The 9,607-nt window shown below is 37.6% G+C and overlaps 1 pseudogene; it reads right to left on the bottom strand.

Moving 5' to 3' along the window:
- Positions 1 to 3,695: 3,695 nt before the first annotated feature.
- On the bottom strand, positions 3,696 to 7,578 carry LOC105114228 (uncharacterized; annotated as a pseudogene).
- Between the last annotated feature and the right edge of the window lie 2,029 nt (positions 7,579 to 9,607).

The raw sequence follows: 9,607 nt of genomic DNA, 5'->3' as shown, positions 1-9,607 counted from the left end.
CGTGGCTAGAGACATGGTCCTTCCCCGTGATGAAACCATGCTGGCAGCTAGGAGTGATATTGAAGCAGTGAATCAGTCACTTGCTCTCAGTATTAGAGCTACTTCGTCTCTGGTGAACATTGCAGAGCGTCTTCATGCTAGAGGACTTGAGATGAATACTCAGGTTCTTGATCTCCATCATCTGATTGAGAATTTAAGGAATAGACTCTGTGATGAAAGACGTCACAGAAACAACTTGGAGAGGAGGAACCAAGAGCTGAATACACGTGTCGACTTTTGGAAGGAATATGTTAACACACGACACCTCGAGTTTGAGGAAGAGATGGAGAATATGCGTAAACAATTTGAAGAACTTTGAGGCCTAATTAATGATCAGGATGACAATATCCCTGATCGTCCTCGCACTGTTTAATATTTGTACTTTTAAACCTTTTGTCATGAATCAAAAATCCATCTTTCTTGTCTTTATTTATGAATTTTGCTTTCATGAAATTGTCATATTTGATGTGATTAAAATAACTTCATTTCATCCGAATCTCGTTGGATCCCGTTGGGAATTTTGTTTCAAGAAATATCTACAAGGCAAATATGCAATGTTTGCGAAGTTAGATGATATGTGATGCATCTTACCTTTTTGAAATATAGATCCCCCATTCATCTTGTCTGGCGATCTTGAATGTTAGCAAGCTCTTTTGATTCACGCGTCTTTCAAATCTACTCAAGCTGACCCATGTTGTTGAGTTCTCCAAGATAAACTTTGTTTGAGTTTCCCAATAGTCACTACCTCTTTCTCCATTGGATACTTCATTGAGAGCATTAGCTTCTCCCTGGCCCGATATTGTGTTGTTGGTAACATTTTCGTTGTTGAGGATTCTTTAACCAATTCATATGGTCAATATATGAGGATTATCCCACTCCACCTGAGATTTTCATATCTGAAGATGTATCAGTTATCATATTGTCTAACTGATCATATTATGAGAAGCAAAAATCTCATTTCATAGAAACTGCATAATCATGCTATTTCAATCCCACACTAGAAGAAGTATACAGTTTTATCATGTGTATCTCCCCCTAGGGAAGCAAATTTCTTTGTGCCATTAGGAATCTGGTGACTGCTTCTCTGCCTCTAGAGATTTCTTGTGATTGCTTCTCTACCCTTGGAAGAAGTAACTGTCTCTTTTCATTTCCTCATTTGCTCTTGTTGTCGTTAGAATCTCTGATTTTCTAACATTGCCTCTTGGTGTGTCATATATCTGTCTTCTTCACATAGAAAACCATTTTTTCAAAAATGATTTTTCAAAAGATCTCTTTTGTTTTTGAAAACTGAAACTCAATGTCTGTTTATAACAATGTTTAAGAAACTCTAAGGATTTGTATTAAATCTCTTAGTAACAGTAATCTCAAATAAAGGTAAGTGATGAGATGACCTTTTGCTTTGGTTTTCAAAGTGTTCAAGCGATTGCTTGAATGTATTTTGAGGGAAAAGGAACAATTGCCTTTTATTTTTAGAAACACTCCTTTTATCAGCATGAATAATAATGAATAATTATTTGCTACATCATGACTCTTTATGAAAAAAAGTCTCTTATATTTTGGGAACGCTATTTATTAATTCAGGTTGCTTTCTTGATTAGAAAGGACTTTAAAGGCATGTAATGTATTTATGGCTCAAGGCTGTAAAAGAAAGAGGATTTCATAAGCTCAAAGAAAGTGTTTAAGCATTTGAAAACTATAAATCACTATTATCTTATCTTAATTTTTTTTCTATCTTGACAACAAAATGATACTAAATATTCCCAATTAGGAATTTTTTTCTATTTGTTGGGAATTCTCTCAATTATTTGGAATTTTTTTGTTTGAATTCCTTGTTGTTAGACTTCATAAGCTCACATGTCTTCAAGATAATTTCCATGATCATTTCTTTCGTTTTGCCCCCAATGTAGGGTGTGATCTTAGTTAAGGTCCTTATGAAAGAAAAAAACTTTAAATAGACTCGGCTCAAATTGGGATTGCAAAGGATAATTTTAAAAGAAAGTGAAAGGAATATCAAAGATGGCCTTTCTTCATTTCAAGTAGGATCGGTTAAAACCAATAAACTTTGTCCACATCCAGCGTAATGTTTTGGATTTATAAGATACCATGTTTTGCGAGTCCATGACAAACTAATGTACTACCAACCATTATTCATGCTGATAAAATGTAAGTCCAAGACAGAATTTAAGCGATAGTTGTTCCAATTGCGTGTTTTTGACTTGTATGGTCATCTCTTTTAAGAGAATTGCTTTGAACATTATCCTAAACAAATCATTGATTTATTTCATTGAAATCATAAACAAAATCAATTCTTTTAAAACCTCATTTAAGAAGAATGGGTTCTCTTGTAAAAAAAAAACATTTGAAAGATCAAATTGTTGAGCCATTGAGATCATGCATGGGCTTTTTGGTGAGGTATTGATTAGTACTTAAAAGTGCATTTTTATCTCAACCTTTTAGTCGTGTCAGGTATATGTAAAGAGAATTTCCTGGCCAAAACTTCATTTCATTTGATTTTGATTGGATGAAATACATCATACATAATACTTTTTCACAGAATCAGAGTTCACGGGCCTAGATAAATCATCTCCATCCATCCTAGTTAACAATAGAGCCCCTCCGGAGAATGCTTTCTTCACTACATATGGGCCTTCATAGTTTGGTGCCCACTTGCTTCGGTCTTCACTTGGTAGTGGTAAGATTTTTTTGAGTACAAGATCCCCTTCCTTGAATTCTCTTGGTCAGACTTTCCGGTCATATGCTTTGGCCATCCTTCTTTGGTATAGCTGGTGATGACAAATTGCAGCCAACCTCTTCTCACTTATCATGTTTAGCTGCTTATATCTAACTTTAGCCCATTCAGCTTCTTCTAGTTCAGATTCTATTAGTACTCTCAAAGATGGAATTTCTACTTCTAAAGGCATCACTGCCTCCATCCCAAATACGAGTGAATAAGGTGTAGCTCCAGTAGATGTTCTTACTGCTATGTGATATGCGTGTAGAGCAAAGGGAAGCATCTCATGCCAATCCTTGTAAGTGACTACCATCTTCTGGATAATCTTCTTGATATTCTTGTTTGCAGCTTCGACAGCACCATTCATCTTTGGTCTGTAGGGAGATGAGTTTGAATGTTTAATTTTTCACTTCACGCACAATTCTGTGATCATTTTTCCATTAGAATTCTGGGCATTGTCGGTCACTATCTTCTCAGGTGAACCATACCGACAGATCAAATCTTTCTCAATAAAACTCTTGACCACCTTTTGAGTTACATGGGCATAAGAGCTGGCCTCCACCCACTTTGTGAAGTAATCAATGGTTACTAAGATAAATTGATGCTTATTGTTGGCCTTTGGGTTGATTGGCCCAATCACATCTATTCCCCATATTGCAAATGGCCATGGTGATGTTATATTAAATAGAGGAGCTGGAGGTGCATTTATCTTATCACTATACACTTGACATTTATGACATTTCCTGACATAATCGATGCAATCTTTCTTCATGGTCATCCAGAAATACCCAGATCGTTGTAATTGTCTAGCCATCATATGCCCACTTGCATGAGTTGCACAAATTCCTTCATCAATTTCTTGCAATGCTACCTTAGCTTTGATTTCATCTAGACATCTTAGTAAAGTCCCATTGAATGACCTTTTGTACAGAATTTCTCCATCCAAGTAAAATTCCAGAGCTAACCTTCTCAAGGTCTTCATATCTATTTTGGATGCCCCCAAGGGATACTCTTGATATTGGATAAACTGCTTGATGTCATAAAACCATGGGTTCCCATCTATTTCTCCTTCAATTGAACAACAATGAGCTGGAAAATTTCTAATCTCAATGCATATTGGTTGTACCCTGACTCTGTAATCAATTTTGGCCATAGAAGCTAAGGTTGCCAAAGCATCAACAAACTGGTTTTTGTCTCTTCCCATGTGGGTAAAATCTATCTCATCAAAGCCCTCAGTCAGTTTTGAGAGATATTATTGATATGGTATCAGTTTTTCTTCCTTGGTCTGCTATTCACCTTTCACTTGACAGATTATTAACATTGAATCCCCATAGACATCAAGCTTCTTTATTTTCATCTCCAAAGCAGCTTCTAATCCAAGGATACAAGCCTCATATTCAGCAGTATTGTTAGTGCATTCAAATTGTAGTTTGATTGAGACGGGATATTGCTTCTTGTCAGGTGAGATTATCACAACTCTACTCCATTACCAGAAACATTCACTGCCCCATCAAAATACATGATCCACCAATCATTATTTTCTTTGTCTTCTTCTACTATCAACACATCCTCATCCGAGAAGTCAAATTTCAAAGGCTCAAAGTCATTGATAGCATTATCTGCTAGATGATCAGCAATTACACTTCCTTTTACAGATTTTCTTGTCTTGTATACAATGTCATACTCAGCCAACATCACTTGCCATCTTGCTATTCGGCTTGACAAGTAGGGTTTCTCAAAGATGTGTTTAAGAGGATCCATTTTTGAGATCAACCAAGTGGTATAATACAACATATATTGTCGAAGACGCTTCGTACTCCATACAAGAGCACAACATAGCTTCTCAGTCATAGTATATCTGGATTCACAATCTGTAAACTTCTTACTCAGATAATAGATAGCTTGCTCCTTTCTTCCAGACTCATCATGTTGTCCCAACACATAACCCATTGCTACCTTAGTTACTGTCAAATACAAGATCAAAGGTCTTCCAGGCACAGGGGCCACGAGCAAAGGTGGATTCTGTAAGTATTGCTTTATTTTATCAAAAGCCTCTTGACAATCTTTGTCCCATGTACCAGGGTTCTTTTTTCGAAGTAATCGAAAAATTGGCTCACATGTTGCTGTTAATTGAGATATGAATTGAGCAATGTAATTCAAACGTCCTAAGAAACCTCTTACTTCTTTCTCAATCTTAGGAACTGTCATAGCCTGAATTGCTTTCACTTTATCAGGATCGACCTCTATTCCTTTATTGCTTATCACAAATCCTAGCAACTTTCCAGACTTTACCCCAAATGAGCATTTTGAAGGATTCAGCTTCAACTGATACTTTCTTAGTCTTTCAAATAATTTTCTTAGAACCTGAACATGATCTTCTTCATTCTTAGACTTGGCAATCATATCATCCACATACACTTCAATCTCTTTATGTATCATATCATGGAAAACTGTCACCATTGCCCTTTGATATGTGGCTCCAACATTCTTCAACCCGAATGGCATCACTTTGTAGCAAAATGTTCCCCATGGTGTGACAAAAGTGGTCTTCTCTTTATCTTCTTCAGCCATTTTAATCTAGTTATAACCGGAGAATCCATCCATGAAGGAGTAAGTTGAACTCCTAGTAGCATTGTCTACCAGGACATCTATGTGAGGCAAAGGAAAATCATCCTTCGGACTGGCTTTGTTTAGATCCCTGAAATCTACACATACTCTGATTTTGTTATCCTTTTTTGGTACCACCACTATATTAGATACCCATTGAGGGTATTTAATAACTTCTAGAAAACTGGCATCCCACTGCTTCTCTATCTCTGCCTTGACCTTGAGCACAATATCTGGGTGAGTTCTTCTTAATTTCTGCTTAACGGGTTTACATCCTTCTATCAAAGGCAATCTGTGTACTACAATATCAATGTCTAAACTAGGCATATCTGTATAAGACCAGGCAAACACATCGATATACTCTTGTAGTAATGAGGTTAAACTGCATCTTTCTTCTGTAGTGATCAGAGTTCCAATCTTTAACTCTCTTTTATCTTGCTCAGTGCCTACATTTATCACCTCTAGTTCTTCCTTCGCAGGTTTCCAAGCATGCTCCGACTGTTCTACCCGTCTAGCAAACTCTTCATCCATTGCAATCTCATCCTTATCAAAGTTTGGCCATTCATTTTCAATGCAATATGTTTGTGGATTTATGGAGGATTCACTTTCAGAATTCCTGAAAGCGGAAGGTGTTTTTTAGTGTGAATGCATATCTTGTAGCCGAAAAAAACAAAAGGAATTCAACAAATACTAATGAAAATGCTTGTTCTCAATATTATTTTAAAAGTTGGCTCAACAATTATGAAAAGACCTTATGTTGTCATCTTGAACCAAGATTTCCAACTAGGTATAAGAACATAAAGCAAACTACAATGCAAAGCACATAAAAGCAAATATAAGTAGACACTTAATCATTACTTCTTAAAAACAATTGGGGCTTCTTCAATCTCCCAATTCTGGAATACTTCTTCAACTGAAAGCTTTCGCACAAAGGCGTTGGTTGGAGCTTCTTCTAGAGCATGGACAGTTAACTATGGTAACAATTCATCTTCTTTTGTTGTTCATGGCTCATCATCACAGTTCCAGCCTTTCTCTTTACCTTCTTCTACATTGTTGATATCCATGATAGCAAGTTTTTGTCCCAAGACTTCCATCATGTTTTCAGGTTTCATCACATATGCTGACTTTGGAAAAGAAACATGGATAGGTGGGATTACAATGTCTTCTTCCTCTGGCTTTCTTCCTTCTATTCTGGCCAACCTTCTCTCTCGCTTTATCCTAGCAGCTCTCTTATGATCATCTTTCTTAGGCTTGAAGCCAAGCCCAAACCTCTGATCAACGACCTTAATTTTCATCATGTTGACTCTTTTATGATTTCCAGCAATTAGATCATTCTGGAATGGTAGCCCATGTTTTTAAAAGCATTTAGCTATCATTCTAGCAGTACCAGAAATAACTGGTTTTCTCAACACCGTATTCTCCGGTACCCATTCGGTGTTCACAATCTCGAAGGCATGGAGATTTCCATCTTTGCAATCTTCTGCTTCAATATAAGGGACCGCCACATTCCTTATCATGGACAAGGTTTCTTCTGCCTTAACTTTCACTAAAGTACCATTGATGATGTACTTCAGGCATTGGTGTAGAGATGATGTCACAGCCCTAGAGGCGTGTATCCATGGCCTTCCTAATAACATGCTATATGAAGGATGGATATCCATCACTTGTAGGGTTATCAAAAACATCTGAGGCCCTATAAACAATTCAATATCAATGGTACCTATCACCTGTCTAGGGGAACCATCATATGCTCTAGCCGTCATAGTACTTGGCCTCATATGAGTAGCATCAATTGGCATCTCATCTAGCATATACCTTGGTAGCACATTCAAAGCTGAACCATTATCCACAAGCACTTTGCCGATCAGATAGTCCTTATATTTCACAGTGATATACAAGGGCTTGTTATGCCCAGTCCCTTCCGGGTCTAGCTCATCTTCAGTGAAATATAAGTAATTGGAGGCTTGAATTCTTCCCATCAAATGCTCCATTGTATCCTGAGTAATATCCTGTAGCACATATGCTTCATTCAACACCTTTTGCAATGCTTTACGGTGTAACTCAGAACTCAAGATAAGTGACATTAAAGAGATTCTAGTAGGAGTTTTCTTCAACTGATCTACCACACTATACTCACTATGCGTCATCAACTTCAGAAATTCATTAGACTCCTCTTCACTTATAGGTTTGTTCACTTCCATATCTTTAAAAGCCTCAACTGTTTCTTTTCCTTTAGCTTTTCTCTACCTCTCTAATTCTTCTAGTGTAAAACACCGACCACTTCGAGTTAAACCACCGATTTCAGTATGGAAGATAGGAGTAGGATTTTTAATGTTGAAAGCATACCCATAATTGTAAGGCATTGCATCATAACTTCCATTATTGGTACATACAGGCTTGATTAGGATTAGTTTTGGCGGACCACCTACAGTTGGTTGGAGTCTACAAACCTCCCTTTTTTTCTCCTGGCCACCTATCATCCCCACTTCACTGCTTTCTTCTTCACTTTCTATCCGTATCATGCTGAAAATCAGCATCCTTTTCACTTTTTGGTGAAATTCTTCACAATCATCAATGTGATGTCCCACCTTGGCATGAAACTTACAGTAATTATTTCCATTCATTACTGGCTCAAACTCGGATAAATATCCAGACTGTACCATCATACCATACAATTTTTCCATGGAAACCTTCAAAGTTCTTTCCTTCTTACCCTCTACTCCTACAACATTCACCCCTCTACTGCTTGTAGCATGATTGGGTAAAGGGTTGGAATTCACATTCGGTGCATCATCAAAAGTTATCCATCCAGCTTTTATCAATTGAAGGAGCTTGTTTTTGAATTCATTACAACTTTCAATGTTATGCCCAGCAATGCCAGCATGATATTCACATGTCATATCAGGCTTATACTAATTTGGGTATGGAGGTTGTAGTGGGGTTAAGGGAACAGGGGCCACCTGCCCAATACTCAACAACTTCGAATACATTTCTCCTAAGGGAAGTGGTAATGGTGGCAACCGTTCTTGGGTTCTTTGAAAATTCCTTCTCGGAGGATTAACAATCTGGTTATTTTGTTGGTCATTTGGTTGGTTTTGCTGGTTGGCAGGGAAAGGTTTAGTGAAGTTTACACTTGCAACTTGTTGGGTAGGTCTTTGGAAGTTATAGTGATGATAATTTTTCTTCTTACCCTTGTACCCTCCTTCCACATTGTTCACCTCAGACTCCTTCTTTTTCCCAGTAAAGCCTTTCTTCTCAGTAGGCTCTAACATTCTCCCCATTCTTATTGCTTGTTCTATCCTCTCAGCAATAGTTATAGCATCATAAAAATGCTGAGCTGAACTACCCACTAGGTGTTCAAAGTAGGGAGATTTAAAAGTGTTGGTAAATAGAGTGACCATTTCTTTTTCTAACAAAGAGGGTTGCACATGGGATGCTTTTTCATGCCATCTCAAAGTATATTCTCTTACAGTCTCTTTGTTGCCCTTCTCCATGACTAACAAGCTTAACCTGTCCGGGGCTACCTCCATGTTGAATTTGTATTGCTCCACAAAAGCTTTGACCAAATCTTTCCACTTTCTGATCTTAGTATTATCTAGTCTTGTATACCAGCTTAGTGCTGATCCAGAAAGACTGTCTTGAAAGAAATGGATGAGAAGTTTCTCATCATTCACCACTTCTGCCATCTTATTGCAATAAGATTTAAGATGAGTGACTGGGCATTCAGTTCCTGTATACTTGATAAATTCTGGTACCCTAAATTCTTTGGGTACAGCTACATTTGGGACTAAACACATCTGTGCAGCATGAACAGGATCATATAAGTCTACCCCTTCGACTGGTCTCAATCTTTCTTCTAGAGCGGTCAATTTGTCATAATCAACAGGTTTAGAGTATCTCATCTTATGTGAGTCATCAGTTGTCAAGTTTATGATCGGCACTTGTGCTGGTGGAACATTGGCAGTGAACTGCTGTTCAGATGAAGAAGGATTTGCCCCTAGATTTTAAGAAGTGAACACGAAAGGAGCTACTGGCGTTGCAACTGCTGGCTGAGTAGAGGTATCCTCTCCAGACTTGAATGTCAGGGCCTGCTCGAGTAGACTTGTAAGTCGTGCGATATCAATTTTCATGCTCTCCAACTCCCTTTGATAGTGAGCCTCTAGATGTGCTCTTTCTTCGTTCTCCATTATCTTTCTTCTTAGTCGAGTGTAATGAATTTTATGGTCTTTT

The sequence above is a fragment of the Populus euphratica genome, unplaced genomic scaffold (assembly GCF_000495115.2).
Source record: "Populus euphratica unplaced genomic scaffold, PopEup_1.0 scaffold628.1, whole genome shotgun sequence".
Lineage (NCBI taxonomy): Eukaryota > Viridiplantae > Streptophyta > Magnoliopsida > Malpighiales > Salicaceae > Populus > Populus euphratica.
This window is presented reverse-complemented; position numbering and strand designations above follow the sequence as displayed.